Source organism: Urocitellus parryii, chromosome 5 (genome assembly GCF_045843805.1).
Source record: "Urocitellus parryii isolate mUroPar1 chromosome 5, mUroPar1.hap1, whole genome shotgun sequence".
Lineage (NCBI taxonomy): Eukaryota > Metazoa > Chordata > Mammalia > Rodentia > Sciuridae > Urocitellus > Urocitellus parryii.
In genome coordinates this window covers 11,393,530-11,415,826 of record NC_135535.1, presented here as the reverse complement: position 1 = coordinate 11,415,826, position 22,297 = coordinate 11,393,530, and the positions used below count along the sequence as shown (strand labels likewise).

General features: G+C 48.3%; 1 protein-coding gene across 2 annotated transcripts in view; it reads right to left on the bottom strand.

Annotated features, from left to right (window-relative positions):
• The window catches only part of Myh9 (myosin heavy chain 9), an 81,875-nt gene extending 74,905 nt beyond the window's left edge, over positions 1-6,970 (bottom strand). The window contains exon 1 of one of the 2 annotated variants that reach the window (XM_026410190.2): positions 6,786-6,970. The gene's annotated coding sequence lies outside the window, so the exon portion shown is untranslated. Of the gene's footprint in view, positions 1-2,181; positions 2,221-6,785 lie in introns of those variants that run through there. The other variant, XM_077798721.1, reaches the window with a different exon arrangement.
• Positions 6,971-22,297: the final 15,327 nt, after the last annotated feature.

Below are 22,297 nucleotides of genomic sequence, written 5' to 3'. Positions count from 1 at the left end.
TTTGGTCAGTGACAACCTTCTACAAGAAAGAAATCAGCTACAGCTCCCCACACTGGAGGGCAGTCATCGCAAGGGCCCACGGGGCAAGAGGGGCCTCCCTAGAAGGCCCCCTTTCTCCTCTGCCACAAGGACCTGGAGTGACTTCAAGGTGGGGCAACTACCTTCAAACCTCTCCACAGGCCTGGGCCCAACCTGCCTGGGCAGGAAGTCACACCCTTCAGTGGTGACTTCCTTCCCAGGTCCTGTGAGGCTCCCTGCAGCCACAGCAGGAGGGATGGAGAGGAAGACAGCTGCAGGAGAGGCTGAGGCAGCCAGGGCCCTGCTCGGCCACCTGCCTGGGCACTGACTCACCACAGGCTGGAAGGGGGCAAAACAGGGTCCAATTCCAGCACAGCCAGGCTCAGTTCCTTTTTAAAGACTCGCATCAGACCCAGGCGGCAGCTCCCCCTGTGCCCTACCAGGGGCAGGTAGGGGCATTGGGGGCAGATCTATGCCACAGGGCATCCTCCTCACAAACCACCTGCCCGTGTGGAGGCAGGGCCATGTCAGAGCCAGGCTCATCGTGTGCCTGAGTGACTCAGCCACTCCTCACGCTGCCTTGCAGGGTGCAGGCCTGCTCAGGACTCTGGTGGGGTCTTCCACAGCCTTCCCTAGGGAAAGGAGCCCACCAAGCTGCGGGCAGCACCTCCCACACCATCAAAAATTGACTCCCACTCTCAATGCCCCTTGATCACATTTTCTCAAGAAGGTGGGCTTTCCCAGTATTGTTAATGCAGAAAAACCACAGGCCAGATGTCTGGGAGACAACGGAGCTGGAAGAGAAAGGGGCTCTATATAGTGAGGCAATGACCTCAAGTTAAAAAAGAGGAAGAGCAGGGGGCACAGTGGCACACACCTGCAACCCCAGCAACTTGGGAGGCTGAGGCAGAAGGATCTCCAGTTTGAGGTCAATCTCAGCTTAGAGGGAGACCCTGTTTCAAAAGACTGGGGGTATACCTCAGTGGTAAAGCACCCTGGATTCCATCCCCAGTACCAAAATAATAATAATAATAATAATAGAGAAGAGGACCCAAGTGAAGGTCTGGTTTAGCCTTCTGGTCATGGTGGGCTTTCTGGGACAGAAGGACAGAGCTAGGCAAACTGTGGGAACCCTGGTATCCTAAAATACTTTCCAGAAGCACATGTGGGCTTCCTTTTTTCATACAACAAAGAAAACTAATCATTTACCAATTCCCAGAACATGAGGGAGTAGATCAGTTAATGGCCTAAGAGGTCACTGTAGCGAAAATGTGAACTGTTGAGAATACTACAGAACCGGCTGGGGATACAGCTCGGTTGGTAGAGTTGGTAGAGTGCTTGCCTCTCATGCACAAGGCCCAGCACCAGAAAAAAAAAAAAAAAAAGAGAGAGAGAGAGAGAGAGATTACAACAGGGGCTGGGGTTGTGGCTCAGAGGTAGAGCACTTACCTAGCATACATGAGGCACTGAGTTCCATCTCCAGCACCACATAAAATGATACACACACACACACACACACACACATACATATAAGAATACAACAGAACCAAACAGTTTTCAAGCACTTCTAAGACCCTCTGTCCTTCCCTGCAAGTGGTCAGCACTGAATATGAAATTTACAACCTAGGGCAATGCAGCTTAAAGATGAGACTGGTCAACCAGCCCGCTTATTATTTTGTGTGCGTGTGTGTGTGTGTGTGGTGCTGGGGATTGAACCCATGGCCTTGTGCATGTGAGGCAAGCACTCTGCCAACTGAGTTACATCCCCAGCCCCCACCCTTGTTATTTTTTTAAATACATTTATTTTTATTTATTTTTTTATGCGGTGATCGAACCCAGGGCCTCAGGCATGCAAGGCAAGCACTCTACTGCTGAGCTACAACCCCAGCACCGCCCCCCTTATTTTTATAGTTAAGAAAAATAAGAAATATTTCAACTTTTAACTCTTTAAGAGTAATTCATACACAGTAGCATTCTGTGAAAAGGAACTCTTACTCTCACTTCTCTGACCTAGGACTTTACAAAGGGACAGCCATTACTACCAGGGTCTCAGTATCTTTTCAGAAATAGCCCATGCACAGGAGCAGAGGTGATATGCCAGGTTTTACACAAAAGGGAGCACTTGTGGGGCTGGGGATGTGGCTCAAGCGGTAGCACGCTCACCTGGCACGCGTGCGGCCGGGATTTGATCCTCAGCACCACATACAAAGATGTTGTGTCTGCCGAAAATTAAAAAAATAAATATTAAAATTCTCTCTCTTAAAAAAAAAAAAGGAGCACTTGTGCCCACGACTTTGCATTTAGTTTTCTGTTACAACCTATCCTGGAGAGCATGTCCTCTCTAGTACATGTAGATCAGCCTCATCTTTTTAAGGACTACAAGGATTTTCATTTGCACAGCTGTACCAGGATGAACTTCAACTTTGGAATGGACAGTTAGCTTGTTTCCTGTCTTTTTCTCTGACAATGAATGCTATAATGTATATTCTCAGACATTTCCTTTTGCTTGTTCAAGTTTATCTGTGGGATAAATTCCTAGAAGGCAGTTAGAGGGACTATGCTTTGACAGACATCGCCAAACTACTTTTTAAAAAAGTAGTTGTAGCCAAGCATGATGGCGCACACCTATAATCCCAGTGGCTGGGGAGGCTAAGGCAGGAGGCTCGTGAGGTTCAAAGCCAGCCTCAGCAAAAGCAAGGCGCTAAGCAACTCAGTGAGACCCTGTCTCTAAATAAAATACAAAATAGGGCTGAGGATGTGGCTCAGTGGTAGAGCACTTGCCTGGCATGTGTGAGGCACTGGGTTTGATCCTCACTACCACATTACATACATACATAAATAAATAAGTTTTAAAAAAAATAGGGCTGGGGATGTGACTCAGTAATTGAGTGCCCCATAGTTCAATCCCCTGGAACCCCTCCACCAAAAAAAAAAAAAAAAAAAAAAAATAGTAGTTGTGCAAGACACACTCCTGCTAACAAGGTACAAGAGTGCCTTGGAAACAGCAGCACTTTGGAGGAATTTAAATTACTCATCTCTTTAGTTTCCCAGCATTCCTATGCATAAGTGATAGACACATAAATTGATAATCTTTTTAGGGAATATGGCATTGTCTACCAAAATCAAACATACTGTCAAGTAGAGTCAGAGCTGGGAGCTGCGTCCCCAGATATACAAGACCAGTGCTCTTCACACAAAACCCGCCATCACCTAGACCTCCGGAAATGGTTTTAGAACCAAGACTGGAGTCAGTCTGTGCATCTTCTGCCCAGGCCAGAGCCCTGTAACAAGGTTACCTAGCACAGCTCATCAAGTGCATCTCTGCAAAAGCATCAGCAGATGGGCCTCAGGACCACTGTGTCCACACCACTTGGGCCTCGTAGGCCACAAGCACTGCTCATGCGCACCTTTTTAGAAGTAAGAACCCTGAGCTCAGAGCTTGGGAAACAAAGCACCCCCACTCTCACCCAACAACCCTAGGGTAGAAAGGCTTAAAAAAAGAAAAAATGCACACGTGTATATAATATACATATTTTTAAATTTATACAGCCACTGTTTATTAGGCACTTTATGTACCTTACTCCTTCCAGTTCTCCTGTCTGATCCTATAGGATAGGCTTGAGTCTCCCATTACACATGAGGAAACTGAGGTTCCAGGAGATTCTCTCTCTTGCCCAAGGTCACAAAGCTAGTAAGATAAGGTGAGGATCTGAACTCCATCTACCTCCAACTCTATGTTCTTCCCATGACCCCACTGTTCCCAGGTCTAAGAACAGGATTCTGTAAACCACAGGGCACCACTGCCCAGAGCGGCAGCCAGGGCTCCATCTACTGTCACCCAAGACTGTGAGCTCAGGGGCTCAGCACGCCAAGGGTTAAGGTGGAGAAGCAGTGACTCTCTGGGGCTGCACAAAGGAAAAATGCACTTCCTGCCCCCACGGGCAGAGATGCTGTTTTATGCTCAGTAAATTAGGACGTTTGTTTAATTAAGAGGACACACAGATTTTGTTATTCTAAATATTTTTGGAACATGATGCTGGGGAGGAAGCTGTCAAGGCAGGGTTTTTTTTTTTTTTCCTCCCTCCCCCCTTTGCTTTAGGTTTTTCTCCCCCTCCAAGAAAAGGGTAGGGCCAGGCTCAGAAGAAAACAACTGCCAACCCCTCCTCTCCTTTTGAAATAAAGATGTCAAGCTGGTAAGGCTGTCTTAAGTACTTTATTGAAGGATTAGCTAGAAGAGGAAGTGAAGAAAGCCCAGCCAGCCTGGTTTCTAGCAATACCCTACCAGGCCACACAACAATGCTGCATTTTTTGAGTATGTTTTTCTTCTTTTAAAGAGCTAACAGATCCTTGTTTTGTTTTTTTCTGGAGCAAGAGCAGGGAAAAGGCAGGCTGTGATTAACATGCGTCCTTCATCCTTCAAGAGAGAAGTTGTCCCATCTCCAACCCCTTAGGTTAAAAAGTTTAAAAATAAAAAACATGAAAGCCAGGGACCCAGCCCTCTCTTTCCCCTACCCTCCTATGCCCTTCAGACCAGGGGCCCCACAGAATGCGCCTCTCAGGCTGCCCTTCCCCCAGGGCTGGGTAACCTGCCAATGCTGGCTAGCAGGGCACCTGGCTCTCCAGGCACCTGGCTCTGCCCACCTGCGCTGCCAGGACTTGCTGAGTGTGAAGAACAAGGCTCTTCGGTGTCACCCCACAGCCATCTGGGGGCACACTGGCTCTCGAATTACACTGAGCAATCTCTTGCCGGTTTTTAATTACCCCCCAATTATCCACTAAATGACTCCTCACTTTCCAACACCACACACATGCCTCAGTTTGCCAAAACTGCAATGTGCTCTTCCTCATGGAGGCCTCCAGACAGTGCTGGCCCCTCTTGCTGGCCTCGAAATTCCTCGAGCCCTTTGTCTGTGGCATGCTTGGGACACACATCACAGGCTGCCTTTGTATTTCAGGCACTCTGCCCCGGTTTCTCCTTGAAGACTGTAAACTTCCGGGGGGGGGGGGGGGGGGAGGGGGGTGGAGCAGAGGCCTCCTCCCGGCGGACTCCGGGATCTCACAAGGTAAGTTGGCTCCCTTCTCCCAGTCCTATGACTCACACTACCTTTCTGGGGTCCCTGTCATCTCCACCTCACATTAGAGTCATCTACAGATTTGTCTCAACTCTCCCCTAAAGTGCCCGTGGGCAGGGGCCAGGTCTTACTCAACCTCGCCCCCACCCCCACATACACACCACCTGGCAAAGTCCCTGGCACAGAGAAGTCAGTTAAATATTTGCTCAATTACACATCTGCATACCCTCCCCCACCCACGGCAGCCTTGTATCTAAATTGACTAATATTAATTGAGCGATTGTCTAAACAGGCCTTCAAGAAGCCTCCCTCCTTACCAAAAAGCACCAGGTGAGGCCATCAGGCCGATTCACCGAGTCGAAAGTGGCCACAATGTTGCACTGCATGAGAGGCTCTCACTCTTCCCCCTCAACAGTTACTCAACAGTTACTTTGAAATCCTTTTAAACCCAGAAAAGGGCGCAGTGAACCAAGAAGTGGCAGGGCCTCTCAATTGCCCAGCGGAGGGAGCCGCCCGTCTCCAAGACCTGGGACTTCCCAGGAACCTTCTCCACACCGCGGGGTGGGGCCGCAGGCAGCAGCCCCGGCGCTCACCCTGCCCCCAACTTGTCCCGCAGGGTAGGTACAGGCTCCGTTTCAGTTTGAAACGGAGGGCCCCCGGGGAGGGATGAGAGAGCTGCACTCCTGCTTTGGGCGTGGCTCGGGACAGGATGGGGTAAGGACCCCTGCGCGCGGAAGTGGGGGTTGTATAAAACCCCGCAAATGGCCCAAACAGGAAAGATGCAATAACCCGGGCTTGGTCCTAAGGCATGGCCAGCTTCCCCACCCCCTGCCGCCGGGCGGGGCAGCCACGGGCGCGGTGGAATCAGGTGCACGCCTGGGCGGCCCCGACGGCAGCCGGCGTTCCTGGGCCTCTTTCCCCGGGCCACAAAAGTGAAAAGTGCAGGAGAGGAAGAGGTCCTTCCTGCCCGCCACCTGGGCGCCCACCGGTTCGCCCCTTCCCCAGGCACCCAACGCACCTCTCCCCGCCCCCGCCCCCGCCTCCGCCGGACGAGGGCAGCCGGGCGAATGAGGAAGTCAGCGGCGAGGGCGGAAACCGAGCCGGGCGCAAGTCTGCGGCAGGATGGTCCGATTCTGACTCAGGAGGACGCCCTGACAGCTGCCAAGCGGTCGCCGCCTGCCCGTTACCTCCGTTTCCCCAACCCCCGAAACTTCCAAAAGAACCGCTGCCTGGAGCCCCCGACCTCATCCCATCTCCTGGGTCCCGGGGACAGCGGCTCCCGGGAAGGGGTTAAAAACTTTGCCTAACTTGGGCCCTCCGCAAGGCGAGGGCGGCGCGTGCCCCGGCGGCGGGAGGAGGTCGGGCTCCCGGTGCCCGGTCCCCGGAATGCGCCGAGGCGCGAGGGCTGGGGTGGTGTCAGGGAGCGCCAGGCCCCAAGCCGTCCTGTGTTCCCCGGGGGTTCGCTTCCAGCGGCGCCCTCCCCGAGCGCCAGCGCGGGGTCCCGGGGCCCCTCCCGTGAGGATGCGGTGCCCGGTGGTGGCCGCCGGCGTTCGCGCCCGCCCGCGCCGATGCCCGGCGGCGCAGAAGCCAAGAACCCCACGTCGGCCAGCCGACCCTAGACACCGCGCGGTCGTCGCCGCCCCCGCTCGGCCGGCCGGCTGCCCGGGGCGGGACCTGCCGGTGGGGCTGGCTCACCTGAACCTGGATGTGTCCCGGGGAACAGGCGCTGCTTCTGCCGAGAGGGCTTTCTCGAGCGCTCGGGCGACGGCGGGGTGGGGCGAGCGCGCGAGGCGGGAGCAGCAGCAGGTCAGCCTCGCTCAGGCTCCAGTGCCCTGCCCAGGAACCGCGGTGATCTGCGCGCCTCACCGCACCCAGCTCGGCAGCTCGCCTCCTTCCCGCCCCGCCTTCTTAGAGGCGGGTCCCTTCCAGACGGGCGCCGCTCCGGGCGGAGCTCGGAGGGACGGCCCCGCCCCTGCCTGGCCTCACCCATTCCAGTCCTCGTGTGGACTTGACAGACAGACACCAGGGCCTGTAGGAAGGTGGCGGGCGGAGCCTCCGCGGCCCGGGGATGGGAATCATCTCCGCATCCGCCCTCACCTCCGCCGGCTCCACCTTCCTCCGCGCTTCCTAGGCGGGAGCCCCGCCTCCTAGGGGCGCCCAACGAACTGCCAGGTTCCAGGACGAGAATTGACACTGACGAGACCAATCAGGAGCCGACGGCTCCGGGCGCGTAGGACTCCGGGCGCGGGTTGGGGTGCATTCCCTGAGCCCGGGAGAGGCGCGGAAGGAGTAGACTGGGAAGGTCCGCGGCTCTGACACTCCGCCCTGCGAGCTGTTTCCCTAAGTCCTGCCCTACCGAGAACAGACATTAAGTACCATATATGGGAAAAGTGGTATTTTTCATAATTATGATGGCTGTGGGGGCGGGCATTGCCTCAGCCCTGGATTCGGGGTGTGCGTCCTGAGTTCGGTTCTGGCCACTGTCTTCTGCTAGAGCCCGCACGCGGCCGTCTCCCGGCCTCCGAACCTTTCCTCTGGCTGTCCACGCCTGTCCACGCTGCCTTAGAATGCCCCCTAGGCTCCTCTGCATCTCCACGAGATCACCTCGTACCGGTCCTTTCAGATACTTGTTACAAAAAAGGTTGCCTTGGTGTGATTTTGTTTTGTTTTAGGTAGATAAATTGCACTTACTTATTTTGGTTACTGTTCACTACAAGAGGATACTTTTTCATTTTAAAATGTTTACATTTATCTTTTGATTCATTGGAATTTGTTTTGGAGAGAGCAACAAATCTAACAACTTTTGCAATAATCACTCACTTTCTCCATGATTTCAGAGACCACCTTCATTACCTGTTGAACTCTTGTATATACTTGAATCTATTTCTGAATTGTATCATTCATTTTCCTGTGTGATCCTGTGCCAATTCCACTATGCTTCAACAGTGGTAGCTTTATAATACATTTTATGTCTACGAGGGCACATTTCTCATCATTACTCTTTCCTATTGGAATGTTTTTGCTATTATGACTAAACTATTCTTCCAAAGGAACTTAAGAAAGAAAAAAAAGTATGATCTAAAAACAAAAGAAAGATGGAAAAAAAGAGTTTATATATATCAGAAGTTCTCTTCTGAGTTGATAACAAAAAACCCCCAAATACTCTAAAATAAAAATGAAGGAAAACAGGAACAGGCAATTTTAAAAATTAAAATATAGGACTCTGGATGTAGCACAGTGGTAGAGCACTTGCCTAGAATTCATGAGGCCATGACCAAAAAAAAGAAAGAAAGAAAAATAAATTTTAAAAATGAAGTATAAATAGTTAATAATTATAAAAAATCAGTCACTGGAAATGCAAACAAAACTGCATGGGGTACCTTTTTTCACCTATCAAATTCAATAATAATAAAAGTAAAGTCTTGGCCAGATTTAGAGATATAGATGAGAAAGTATATTAATTCTACCTGAAAAATCATGTATATATCAAGGTGTAAATCGGCACTATGGACCTGAAAGTGTTTTAAAAACTGCTAGCAGCTGCACTTACCACAGAGCATTGTTGACAATGGCCATTTCCATTTTCCTAGCTACCAGCCTTCCAGCACCACTTTCTCCAGGGAACTAAGGCCTCTGTTGGCCAGGCCCTGAATTTTCTTCTCCAGTCCATTAGCCTGTACTTTTCCTTTAACCAAGAAGGCCCTCTCATTTGCTGCACAGCCTAAAAACTCCATCCTCCAAGAACCTACACCCTTACAAGTCTCTACTCCTGTAATATTTTGAAACAACATTTCATCTGTTTTGTCTTACATATTAAAATAAGAGTATATTTACTATAGAAAATACTAAAAAGAAAAATAATTAAAGTCCACAACATAACAACTATAACTAACCTTATTGTTTGCTTCAAACCTTTATACACATGCATATAAAATAAAAGTGAGAGACCCACACATTCATGGTCATCATCCCACTTTTGCAAATGTTACTGCAAAAAGTGGGGAAAGGATGGTCTTTTTTTTTCTTTAGGATGGTCTTTTTAATACATGGTTCTAGGTCAACTGCATATCCACATGGGGAGATCTAAACCTTAACCCTTCACAAAAATAGTTTAGAATGTGTCAGAGGCCCAAATGTGAAAAACAAACAATAAAACTTCTGGAAGGCAGCATGGGAAAATATTTTCATGAGTTTGAAGTAGGCAAAAATCTCTAAACTCTTGTTTTAAGAAAGTTCAAGCCCGGTGTGGTAGCCCATGCCTGTAATCCCAGCAGCTCCGAAGGCTGAGAATCCAAAGCCAGCCTCAGCCAACACAAGGCTCTAAGCAACTCAGTGAGACCCTGTCTCTAAATAAAACACAAAATAGGGCTGGGGGTGTGACTCAGGGATTGAGTGCTCCTGAGTTTAATCCCTGGTATCATTAATTAATTAATTAATTAATTAATTAAAAAGAAAGAAAAAGAAAAACTACAGCTGGGCATGGTGGTGCATGCCTGTCTGTATCTCAGCAACTGGGAGGCTGAGGTAGGAGTATGGTGAGTTTAAAGCCAGCCTTGGCAATGTAGCAAAACCCTGTCTCAAAAAACAAGGGATGAGGATATAGCTCAGTTGGTAGAGTGCTTGCCTTGCATATAAAAGACCATGGGTTCAATCCCCAGCACCACACAAAAAAATAAAAATAAAAAGGGCTGGGGATGTGGTTCAGTAGTTAAGCGCCCCTGGGTTCAAAATTCCTGGTACCAAAAAAAAAAGAAAGAAAGAAAAAGTAGCCAGGAATGGTCGCACTCACCTGTAATCACAGCAGCTTGGGAGACTGAGGCAGGAGGATCACAAATTCAAAGCCAGCCTCAGCAACTTAATGAGGCCCTAAGCAATTTAGCAAGACCCTGACTCTAAATAAATAAAATATTTTTAAAAAGGGCTGGAAGTGTTGCTCAGTGGTTAGGCATCCCTGGATTTAATCCTTGGTACCAAAATAATAATAATAATAATAATAATAATAATACAAATTAGGGCTGGGGATGTGGATGTGACTCAATCAAGCACAAAAACATATAGCCCATGAAAGAAAATTATTAAATTGAAGCTCATTAAGATTATTTGTTTGCTAAAAGGCACATTTAAGAGTAAAAAAAAAAAAATCAAAATAAAAGCAGTTAAAGAAAAATAAATAAATAAAACCTCTGACTACAAGATGTTTATTTAAAAAAAAAGTTTAAAAAAAGAGTAAAAAAATCAGACCAGAGCCTGAGAGAAAATATTTACAATACTTAATGTCTAACAAAGGATGTGTACACAGAATTTATCAAGACCATCTATCTACATTGCTGGGGAGTGATATTGGCCAAGTTATATTATTATATTGTGTATTGTGTGCATTAGCAAATCTGTAATGACAAATCCCATCAGTATGTACAACTATAACACACACACACAAAAAAAAAATGTGGGAGGAAAAAGGAATAACTATTGTAAAAAAAAGACAGCAGGGCTGGGGGAGTAGCTCCATGGTAGGGCCCTTGGCTCACATGTGAAAGGCCCTGGTTTAGATCCGGGCACCACACACATTCAAATGTAACATGTAAGCATATGAAAAGGTGCTCAACATCATAAGTTATCACAGAATGCAAGTGAAATCCACGATGACGTAGCAGTATTCCCCAGATGGCTGGCTAAAATTAAAATACCAAGTGTGAGCACAAAGAGGGAGTACTGGAGCTCTTATGAATTGCTTGTGGGAGTGGGAGTTTCTACGACCAATTTGGGAAAGTGTTTGACAGTTTCTACTATAACTTAATATACATGTATACCCCAAGAGCCAGCAGTCCACTCATAAGAATATACCCAGCAGAAAAGAGTATTTAGATTCTCGAAAGGATGTATAAAAACATTCTTAGAGCTGAGCTTGGTGGTATACACCTGTAATCCCAGTAACTAGGAAAGCTGAGGTAGGAGGATCACAAGTTAGAGGCCAGCCTCATCAATTTAGTAAGTCCCTCAGCAACTTAGCAAGATCCTGTCCAAAATAAAATAAAAAGGGCCAGGGATGTGGCTCAGTGGTTCAATCTCCAGTCACCGCTCCCCACAAAAATCACAAATTGTATACTTCAAAAGAGGAGTTTTATGGTCTATGACATATCTCAATATAGTTATTTCTTTAAATGGATGAATCTCATGGACATGCTGTTGAGAAAGAGTTTAAACACAGAAAGATGGAGACTGTATGATCTGACTTATGTGAAATTGTAGAACGGGAACAGTCAATCCCTAGTGACAAAGTCAGGGGTGACAGAATGTTCTAGATCAGTCCAGCTGGTGGTTGCACTGGGTTTCCACATAGGTAAAATTCACTGATTTGTACACTCAGGGTTTGGACACTCTGTTGACTACAATTATACTTCAAAAAAGGAAACAAAATAAAATCGAAGCAAAATGTGAAAAACTGATGAAAATGGCTAAAAGGTACACAGGTGTCCTTCTTCCAGTCTTAAAATTTTCAATACATCTGTAATTACAAAAAATTAAAAGTTACAATAACATAAAGAAAGAAATTTGGATCCTACGGTAGATATGTTTGAAGTCCTGCCAATTACTAGTCTTTTCAATATCCCAGGAGCTCATCTGCCTGCAAACATACTTTGAATTTCCTAATTTCCTGGTCTTCAAAACAAACTGGAACTTTTTCTTTTCTTTTCTTTCTTTCTTTTTTTTTTTTTTTTTTTTTTTGTGGGAGGGATATGGGAATTAAACCCAGGGATGCTTAATAACTGAGCCACATTCCTAGCCCTTTTTTAAATGTTTTATTCAGAGTCAGAGTCTTGCTAAGTTGCTTAGGGCCTCGCTAAATTGCTGAGGCTGACTTCAAACTTGGGATCCTCCTGCCTCAACCTCCCGAGCTGCTAGGATTACAGGCGTGCACCACTACACCAGGCTCAAGGTGGAACTTTCTGAGTCGCTGCAGCCACATCTCTAACAGCTCTCCCTGTCCTCTCATTCCCGTTCCTCAGAGACCTCTGCATTCAGGCCCTCCATGTACTCACCCTCTGCCCTGCTCTCCTGGAATCTGGCCCTTGGAGGCCAGCAAGCTGCCTCAACCAACTAGACTTCCAAGAGGGCATTTGAATCTGATCCACAACTAGCCCCCCACCCCTACAGTCTTTCTAGAAACTTCCAGAGGGACCGGTCTCCCCTCTGCTGACCGCTCCCCAGCCTGGTGGCCTGGGTGGACATTCAGCCAGAATGTGCAGGACCAGCTGACTGGTCAGTACCAGGGCTGTACCTGCTGTGAAATATTTTTAATACACCTCTACCAGAAGCTCACATTTATTGTTTCACTAGGCAGCAGGCACTGTATTAAGTGTTTTTTATTTATTTATTTGGTGCTGAGGATCAAACCCAGGGCCTCATTTCTGCAAGGCAAGCGCTCTACCACTGAGCTACAACCCCAGCCCTTACGTGTTTTAAGGACTGTCTCATGGGCTGGGGATGTGGCTCAAGCGGTAGCGCGCTCGCCTGGCATGCGTGCGGCCCGGGTTCGATCCTCAGCACCACATACAAAGATGTTGTGTCCGCCAATAACTAAAAAATAAATATTAAAATTCTCAAAAAAAAAAAAGGACTGTCTCATGATGATACGATGAGGGATACACAAATATTATCCCCCTTTTACAGATGAAGAAACTGAGGCTCAGAGAGGTGAAGTGACCAGCCCAGTTCACAGTCTATTAATCGGCAGAGCCAGAGTTCAGGCCAGAGCTGTGGAACTGACAGGGAGAGTGCTCTGGTTGTACTGGCCACAGTTCTCAGTTCTCCTGCAAGGTTCCTGCCCTCTCTCTGGCCTTCCTGGCCCTGCCCGACCTGCAACTATCCTATCCTTGCAAGTGATGTCCAAATCCATATCTCCCAACTCCAGCCTCATCCTGTTCTTCAGTCTTTCTTCTTTTCTTGTTTTTTTTTTTTTCATTTTTTAAAAATTGTGGTAAAATACACATTACATAAATTTACCATGTTGGGGTTTTGTGTTGTTGGTTTGGGCTTTGGTTTTCGCGGAGCTGGGGACAGAACCCCTGGTCCTGCACACGTCACAAGCTCCACTGACCATTCCAGGTGTAGAGTGCAGTGGCATTACCACAGTCACGTTGTGCAACCACCACCCCATCCATGATCCCATCTCCAAAACTTCCTCTTGCAAAACTGAAACGTTGCACCCCTTCAACAATACCTCCCACTCTCCCCTCCTCCAGTCCTGGCACCCGCCATTCTGCAGTCTATGTTTTTGACTGCTCTAGGCACCTCATACATGTGGAGTCATATGGGTCTTGTCTTTTAGTGACAGCCTTTCTCCACTAGCACAGTGCCCTTGAGGTCCATCTCCGCTGTGGTATATGTTAGAATCACCTTTTTGTGTGTGTGGGAGGGTGTACTAGGGATTTTACCCACGGGTGCTCAACCATTGAGCCATATTCCCAGCCCTTTTATTTTGAGACAAGGTCTCGCTTAATATTGCTTAGTGTCTGCCTAAATTGCTGAGGCTGGCTTTGAACTTGCAATCCTTCTGCTTCAGCCTCCAGAGTTGCTGGAATTACAGGCATGTGCCACCACACCCAACAAAATTACCTTCTTTTTAAGGCTGACTAATATTCCATTGTAGCTGAATACTACAATCTGCTTATCCATTTAACTGTTAATGGACACTTGGGCTGCTATTGGGTTTTAGCTATTGGGAATGATGTTGCTACAAATATATAAATTTATCTTCAAAACCGTTCTTCAAATTCTTTTACTTATATACCCAGAAGTGGAATTGCTGCATCATATGGCAATTCTATTTTTAACGTTTTGAGGATGACCAAGCTGTTTCTCCCAGTGGCTGCACCATTTTACATTTGCACCAACTTGACACATCCCACATCCTCACCAACACTTGCTATTTTCTGGGTTTTTAATTCTTTTTTTTTTTTTTTTGGTACTGGTGATTGGACCTAGGGGTACTTAACCACTGAGCCACATTCCCAGCCCTTTTTATTTTGTATTTGGATTTAGAGTCTCGCTAAGTTTCCCAGGATGGCGGTGCTCAACCACTGAGCTACACCTCCAGCCTTCATAAAAGCATAAAGAAAACATCTGAATGGCCCAGAGTTCTGTAACCCAAGTCCAGGATTCTTGGCGTGTTTCCCTGTTGCTAGGCAGCATTCTTCTCTCCTCCTGCACAGTCCCCAGCCGAGCCCCCACCATCTCATCCTGGCCAAACCTGTCTGCGCACCTGACTTCCCGCTCCACTCCTGTTTCAGGCCCCAGACCCAGAGGTGCTGGGATCCCGTGACCTTGTGTCCCTGCTCCCAGGACCTGCATGTGGGCACTGCCAGAGCCTGAGGAGGACTGCCAAGGGCCAGGTGGCAGGTAGCATGCAGAGGAGCCCTTTCCACACAGGAATGCAGGGCCCAGAGGGACAGCCTGTGACAGATGGGGGAGGGTCAAGAAGCTGCTGGGCTCAGAAGAGGCAAAGCCCTGAGGTGGAGAATGCGGTGCTAGGATTAGTGGCCTCACAGCGTTGTCCTCAGGGGGACCTTGTTAGAAATGCAGAGTCTCAGGCTCCGTAGCCCAAGGATACAGCATACAGCGGGTGCTTAGAATGTGGGAAGCCCCAGCATCCATCCCCAGCACCTGAGGAGTACAGGGGTGGGGGGAGGAGGGGAAGGGGAGGGAGGAGCCAAGCCTGGTGTGGGGGCACTCACCTGTAATCCCAGTCACCTGGGAGGCTGAGACCCAGGATTGCAAGTTCAAAGCCAGCCTCAGCAATTTAGCAAGGCTGGGGATGTAGTTCAGTGGTAGAGCCCCTGGGGTTTAATCACCAGGAAGGAGGAGGAGGAGAAGGAGAAAAGAAAAAATGGCAGCATTTCAGGACCTATCCCCACTGCGACTGCAAGCTAGCAAGGCCCCCTCACTGAGGGGCTGCCCTTCCAGGAACATTAGATCCCGGAGGGCTGAGGTGTAGCTCATGGGTGGAGTGCTTGCCTAGCACATCCCTAGCCCTGGGCTTGATCCTTAGCACTGAAAAAACCAAACAAACTCTAGAATCTCTAGGGAGAATCTAAAGCAATGTCTTACAGCCCGGTGTGGTGGCACATGCCCATAGTCCCAGCATCTCGGGAGGCTGAGGCCAGAGGATTACAAGTTTGAGGCCAGACTCAGCACCTTAGACCCTGTCCCAAAATAAAAGAGGGCTGGGGATGTAGTATAGCAACCCTGGATCCAATCCAAGAACTGCAAAATAACTAACTAAATAAAGCATTGTCTCAGTAGTAATTCCGGAGCACCTGTATTTCTACATCCATTACTACTCAGCAGATGATCCCTGAGAGCAGCTAGGTAGCCTCCATCACAAGCTGCACACCTCCTCTTCCCCAGAAGAGCACTCGGGGCCTGAAGCGCAGATTGTCTGTCTGGGACCCCTGGTCCCTGCCCCCTGCACTCCTTCCTGTCTTCTTGGGTCTTTAGGGATGGTTACTCTTTGCAGAGGCCTCTCTGGGTCCTCTCGCCTGGCACAATGTCCCTCTGCTGCTCCTACATCACCCTGTGCTCCCTTTAGTTATACCACCAGCTTGTCTGCCCCAGACAAGGAGGCCACAGGCTTCCTGAGGACCCAGTGTCTGCAACGCCCTTGATAAGTGTTTGTAGAGTGAATGAACCAAAAAAAAAAAAAAATGTTAATAAAATCAAAATAAGAACATATATGGGGCTGAAGCTGGGGCTCAGTGGCAGAGCACTTGCCTAGGATGTGTGAAGCCCTGGGTTCAGTCCTTAGCGCCACATAAGAAAATGAATTAAATAAAGGCATTCTCGAGGTGGGGGGCTGGGGTTGTGCCTAGCATGTGTGAGGCCCTGGGTTCGATTCTCAACACCACATAAAAATTAATTAATTAATTAATTAAAGGTCTATTGACAACTAAAAACAAAAGGCATTCTGTCTCTCTACAACTACCAAAAAATTATCAAAAAAATTAAAAAGAACCATTATTCACTGGCATATGCCTATGGTATCATTCCAGATAGTGCTAGGAAATAAATCCATATATAATCCAATATATATAATCCAAATATAATCCATAGGCCACATATCTCACTCACTTAAAATGCATGATTCAGCTGTGTGTGACCTACTTGGTGCACATCTGAAATCCCAGCCACTTAGGAGGCTGAGGCAGGAGGATCCTAAGTTTGAGGCTAGCCTCAACAACTTAGTGAGACCCTGTCACAAAAATCAAAATAAAAAGGGATGCAGATGTAGCTCAGTGGCAGAGCACTCCTGGGTTCAATCAGCAGTACTGCTAAATAAATGAATAAGGAAAAATCCAAAGTGTACAATTCAGTGATTTTTAATATATTCAGAATTCTATGATCATTACTGCTAATTCCAGAACATTCTGTCTTTTCTTTTCTTTTTTTTAAAGAGAGAGAGAGAGAATTTTAATATTTACTTTTTAGTTTTCGGCAGACACAACATCTTTGTTGGTATGTGGTGCTGAGGTTGAACCTGGGCCGCACGCATGCCAGGCGAGTGCGCTACCGCTTGAGCCACATCCCCAGTCCCTGTCTTTTCTTTTTATCATCAGTGTGTGTGTGTGTGTGTGTGTGAGAGAGAGAGAGAGAGAGAGAGAAAGAGAGACAGAGAAAAAAAAAAGGGGGGAGAGAGAGAGAAGGTGTGTATTCTGGGGATTGAACCCAGTGGTGCCTTACCATGAGCCTCATCCCCAGTCCTTCTTACTTTGAGTAGGCGTCTCATCAAGTTGCCCAGCTGGCCTTGAACTTGTGATCTCCTATCTCAGCCTCCTGAGTAGCTAGGATTACAGAAGCGCACCGCTGCACTCGGCTATTCCAGAGCCTTTTCATCACCCCCAAAGAAACCCCATATCCCTCAGCAGGCACTGCCCAAGCTCCCCAGCTTCCCACCCTGCAGGAGGTAACAGCAACCTACTTTCTCCATGGTCCCCTCCTCTGGGTGTTCCGTGTAGATGGAATTCTATAACACGTGGCCTTTGGGTCTGGCTTTTCACTCAGCACGATGTGTTCCCGGCTCATCGCCGTGGTAGCATCTAACCACACGCCATCTGCTGCTGTTGCTGGATGGTACCCCACATCTTATCCATCCACTCTCAGATCCGGGTACCACCTACCTTGGTGACGATGGCAGCATTTAGATTTTGCGATACCATTTTCGTGTTGCCTCTCTTCGTCTCTAGGTCACTGCTTGGGCACAGCTGCGTATATCCCTGTTTTACAGATAAGTCAGCTGAGGCCAGAGGGAGCCACCGGACGTGCCGATCACAAGGTGTGAAAGGGCAGAGTCGGGGCTCACGCCTTCTCGCTGCGCCACCTGCCTCCCTCCCAGTCCAGTGTAGGTTCCCGTCTCTCCTCCCTGACCCACTCTGAGGGACGACCCAATGCCCTATGGCCACCTGTCTTGGATACACAGAGGCGTGGGTGTGTGCTCTGGGAGGGAGGCGACAGCCTTTATCTCATCTGGATTGTGAACCAAAGGCTTGTCCCCTTCCAGCCTCAGGGCAGACAGGCCACTGGTGGGTCCAGGGCCTGATGAGTGAGGTGTGGACAAGGGAGGACCCCATCCAGGAGTCCAGGCCACCCTGAGCACAGGGGCCTCTCCCACCTGGTCCTCCCATCACCACTTCCTTCTGCTTGACCTTCTGGTCATGCCCTTCCTCGGCAACCAGAAAACCACGGAGAGCCTCCTTTATGGCACCTGTCACTCGGAGACACGACCTTCGGTTCCTGTATCTGTTCTTCCACACTTGAGAGCTGAGGGCACCAAGGTCCTCATCACCTTTGTGTCCCAGGGACGGACACCTCACAGGGACTCAGACCTCAGCGGTGGAATGAAGGGATCTTCCTGTGTCACTAACAGTGCCTCTCTCAGACGGTGTGCCTTGTCCCCACAACACCCCTGCGGTGTGCATCTGATGTCCTTATTAAAGAAAAATCGGATATTCAGAGAGGCAGGCGCGGGGCCTCGGAGTCAGAGACAGAGCTGGGATCCAGTCCAGATCTCCCTGCCTCCTGACCCGCTGCACCTCCCTGCCTAGGCCGTGAGTCTCCCCATGAGCAGTGTCCACCTTGGAATCACACCCTTAGGAGCAGATCACATAGACGTCCAGTGGACAAGGGCACACAATGCTTCCTGAGCTCCACTGCCCTGTGATCCCCTCGTTAGATCCCTCTTCAGGTCTCAGGAGAGAACACAGACTGAGGTGGCGCTCTGTGGCACAGCCCAACCCCGGGCTCAAGCCCCAGCATTGAAAGTGGAAATGACGGGCATACGGGGAACTTCCTGTCACCGGTAGGTTGGAAAACAGTGGAGCCATTCTGGGGACCAGTGTGGCACTTCCTCTAGAGTCAACAGTTACCACAGGCTAGTGTTTGAATGTCCCCTCCAAATTCAAGTTGAAATTTAATTGCCATCACGGTTTGGGGAGGTGAGACCTTTCAGAGATGGTTAGGTGGTAAGGGCTCCACTCTCCTGATGGATCAAGGTCATTCTCTGCAGGTTTGTGTCTGGAAAGTGGGCTCTTCTGAAAGGGAGTTTGGCTTGCTCAGCTCGCTCTCATGCCTACCTTCTTGTTCTGTCACCATGGGACGCCCTTCTCCACCAGGTGACACAGCAAGAAGGCCCTCACCAGATGCCAGCACCTTGACATTGAACTTCCCAGCTCGCAACACTGTGAGAAATAAGCTTATTGTCTTTACAAACCACCCAGCCTGTGATATTCTGTGATAGCAGCAGCAAACAGACTGAGATACCACATGACCTTGAACTTCTTATGAGGGGGAAGCTCCTGTCCACACAGAAACTCGGACACCCCGTGAGTGTTCGGCAGCAGTGTTATGCGAAGGGTGAAAACAACACAAATGTCCATGAACCAACGTTTGCATAAGCAAACAGGCAGTGCACACAGTGGGGTACTACTTGGGAATAACAAGGACGTGAGGCTGCCTGTGGAGGAACCTTGAACACATCGTGCTAATTGAAAGAAGTCGGCCACGGAGGCCACAGAGTGGAGGCCTCAGAGTATGTAAGTCCTCTTACGTGAAGTTCCAGGAGAGGCCACTCTGTAGGGACAGACAGAGGCTGCCAGGGTCTGTGGGAGGGGACCAGGGGCTGACTACTAATAGCTATGAAGCTTCTTTTTTGAGTGAGGAGAATGTTCTGGAATTAGATCATGGGAGGGTTGAGCAAGTCAGAGGATCACTGAAAGCCACAGGATTGTACATTTTAAAAGGGCGAAGTTTATGGTATGTGGATTATATCTCAATAAAGATATTATACAAAGAACAAAAACAAATAAAAATGCAGTGGCCTTTGCTTGCTTGAGTTCCATGGAAACAGGCATTTGAAGATGAGAACCAAGTGGTCCACCCCCACCCCACACCAGGACGGAGGGCGTGACCTGGCACAGCACCCAGAACCACGCTGGGCATGTGTGACTCTGTCGGAGCGTCCCTCAGACTTCCCTTCACGGTTGCATTTTTACCATTTGGCCTCATGTTCTGTGTGGCAAAGGACCTTGTGATCATAATGTGTTCCCTGCTGGGGTCAGGCCAGGTGCTGTGAAGCCTGTCCCAAGATGGGGAAGCAACATCAAAGGCCGCCTTAGCAATCAAGCCCAGCTGCAGGGTGACAGAGTTGGGGTGACATTATAGGATTCGAGCAATTAGGAACAAATGAAACTTCACCCCCAGTGCAAAGCAGCTGGGATATAAAGGAAGCTGGGATCTTAGCTCTACTACTTATTGGGTGAAAACTAAATAAAATCACATCAGTAAGAAACATGACACAATGCCTGGTACACAATAAGCCAACGAGTGTTATCATGTTTTATCATTAGGTAGAAAAGAAGGCTGCACCTGGGTCCCAACTCTGCCACTTCTTTACTGTGTGATCTTAAGCTAATCACATGACCTCTCTGGACCTCAGTGTTTCTCTATCTGTTAGAAGACAATCACAGGGCCAGGAGTATGTATGACTGTAATCCCAGCTACTTGGGAGGCTGAGGCAGAAGGATCGCAAGTTGGATGCCAGCCTGGGCAACTTGGTCTCAAAAATAAAAAGGGCAGGAGACATAGCTCAGTCATTGAACACCTTGGGTTCAATCCCCAGTACTGAAGAGAGAAGTGGGGGAAGGAAGGGAGGAGGGAGAGGAGGAGGAGTGTGATTTTGTGCATCTAACTAACAAGATTGTCTGATGCAGCTTATCTGGTTACACACCTGGGAAAGCACTTTACAAACTCAAAAGGCTCCTGTGTGCAGAGTTATCTTGGCTAATGGGGAGAGTGACTTGCAAGATTCTGGAGATAAGAGGAAGCTCTAAGTAATGCAACAGAGAAGAGAGGCCAAGGACACACTGCTCTTGCCCAAGAGAAGCCCCCCACCTTGAAGTCATTCAGCCAACGGAAGCAGAGACAAAACCACTCAGCACCCTTGGGCAAGGCAGGAGGCTCAGCCAGTGAGGCTGTTTTGTCCTTGTCTACAGAGGCAAAGGCGTGAAGCTGCAGGAAGGGTGCAGGACCAGGGGGTCAACTCTGCTGCTCTTCACTGTGATCTGAAGCTATCCCTTGACCTCTAGGAGCCTCAGTGTTTCTTTACCTGTTAGAAGACAATAATGTGGCCAATAATGTGTCAATGCCAATGTCCGGGTTGAAGCTGCCTCCAGGGGCGGGGGCTCCTTCTCTGCCAGCAATCCCTCCATTGGTGGCTTCCCATGGCTTTGGAAAGACAATAACAGCTGACGTTTATAGAGGAGGAAGGACATGCCAGGCATTTTCTGAGAACATTTCCTTATACAGTTGGCTCTCCATATCTTCTGGTTCTACTTCCAACGGAGAATTAAAAATATCTGCAATCTCAAATACTAAAAAGAAAAAAGAAAAGAAAAGGAAAATCTGCAGAATATTGTGTCTGATCTGAACAGGTTCAGACTTTTTCTTATTATTCCTAAACAATACTGTGTATCAACTGTTACACAGCATTTACATCGTCTGGTATTATAAAAGGTGATTTAAAGTATATGGGAGGATGTTGTAGGTTGTATGCAAATACTATGCCATGTAAGGGACATAAGCACCCAAAGCCTTTCCTATCTGAGGGGGTTTGGGAGCCATTCCCCCATGGGTATCTAGGGATGACTGAATTCTCTCCTGTGATCCCCACAATAGTCCTACAAGATGTTGCCTTAGATTCTGTTACAAATGAGGTCCTTGAAACAGAAGTTTTGTGACTTGTCCAAGGTCATCCAGCTATTCAGTAGCAGAGCCAGGCTTTGAGCCCAGGCCCTTTGGCTCCCAGCCCACCGTCCCATCAATTTCTTTACTGTTTTCCCATCAGCAGAAGGGGTTGGTTGGTCAGAGCCTGGCCCGACAGCCAGGGAGCAGAGGAATCAGGTTTTCTAGGTCCATGGTTTTCTATTAATAATAATAATAAAAGTCATAGTAATAAAAACTACTAATCTAGTGGTCCTTGTTGGTGGCATCTGTCCAGCATGACCCCTGGAGGTCCTGGGTCTCAGGCTCGCAAGCAGTTCCACAATCAGGCACCTGACTGATTATATTCCCACAGCAAAATCCGTGCAAACCAGTAAACTCATGCTGGATTCTGTAGCAGGTGCTGTATCGTTAATGGTGTCCAAAATAGAATTTTTTTTTTTTTTAAATTTTTTTAATATTTATTTTTTAGTTCTCGGCGGACACAACATCTTTGTTGGTATGTGGTGCTGAGGATCGAACCCGGGCCACACGCATGCCATGCGAGCGCGCTACCGCTTGAGCCACATCCCCAGCCCCCAAAATAGAATTTTTTTGTTTTGTTTTTTACCCCCTACTTTCTGTAAGAAATAAGTTTTTTTTTTTTCAGTAAAACACACTTACATACATGAAACAAATTTCCCCAAAATATTCTCTGATTTTTTTTTGTAGTTTTTTATTTTTCTTTTGCAGCACTGGGGATCGAACCGAGGGTCTCCTTCAAGCTAGGCAAGTATTCTATCATTGAGCTACACCCTCAGCCCTATTTTATTTTTTATTTTGAGACAGGGTTTTTTAAGTTGCTAAGGCTGGCCTCCAACTTGCAATCCTCCTGTCTCAGCTCCCAAGTTGCTGGGATTACAAGTGTGTACCGCTGGACTCAGCCTATTTCATTTTTT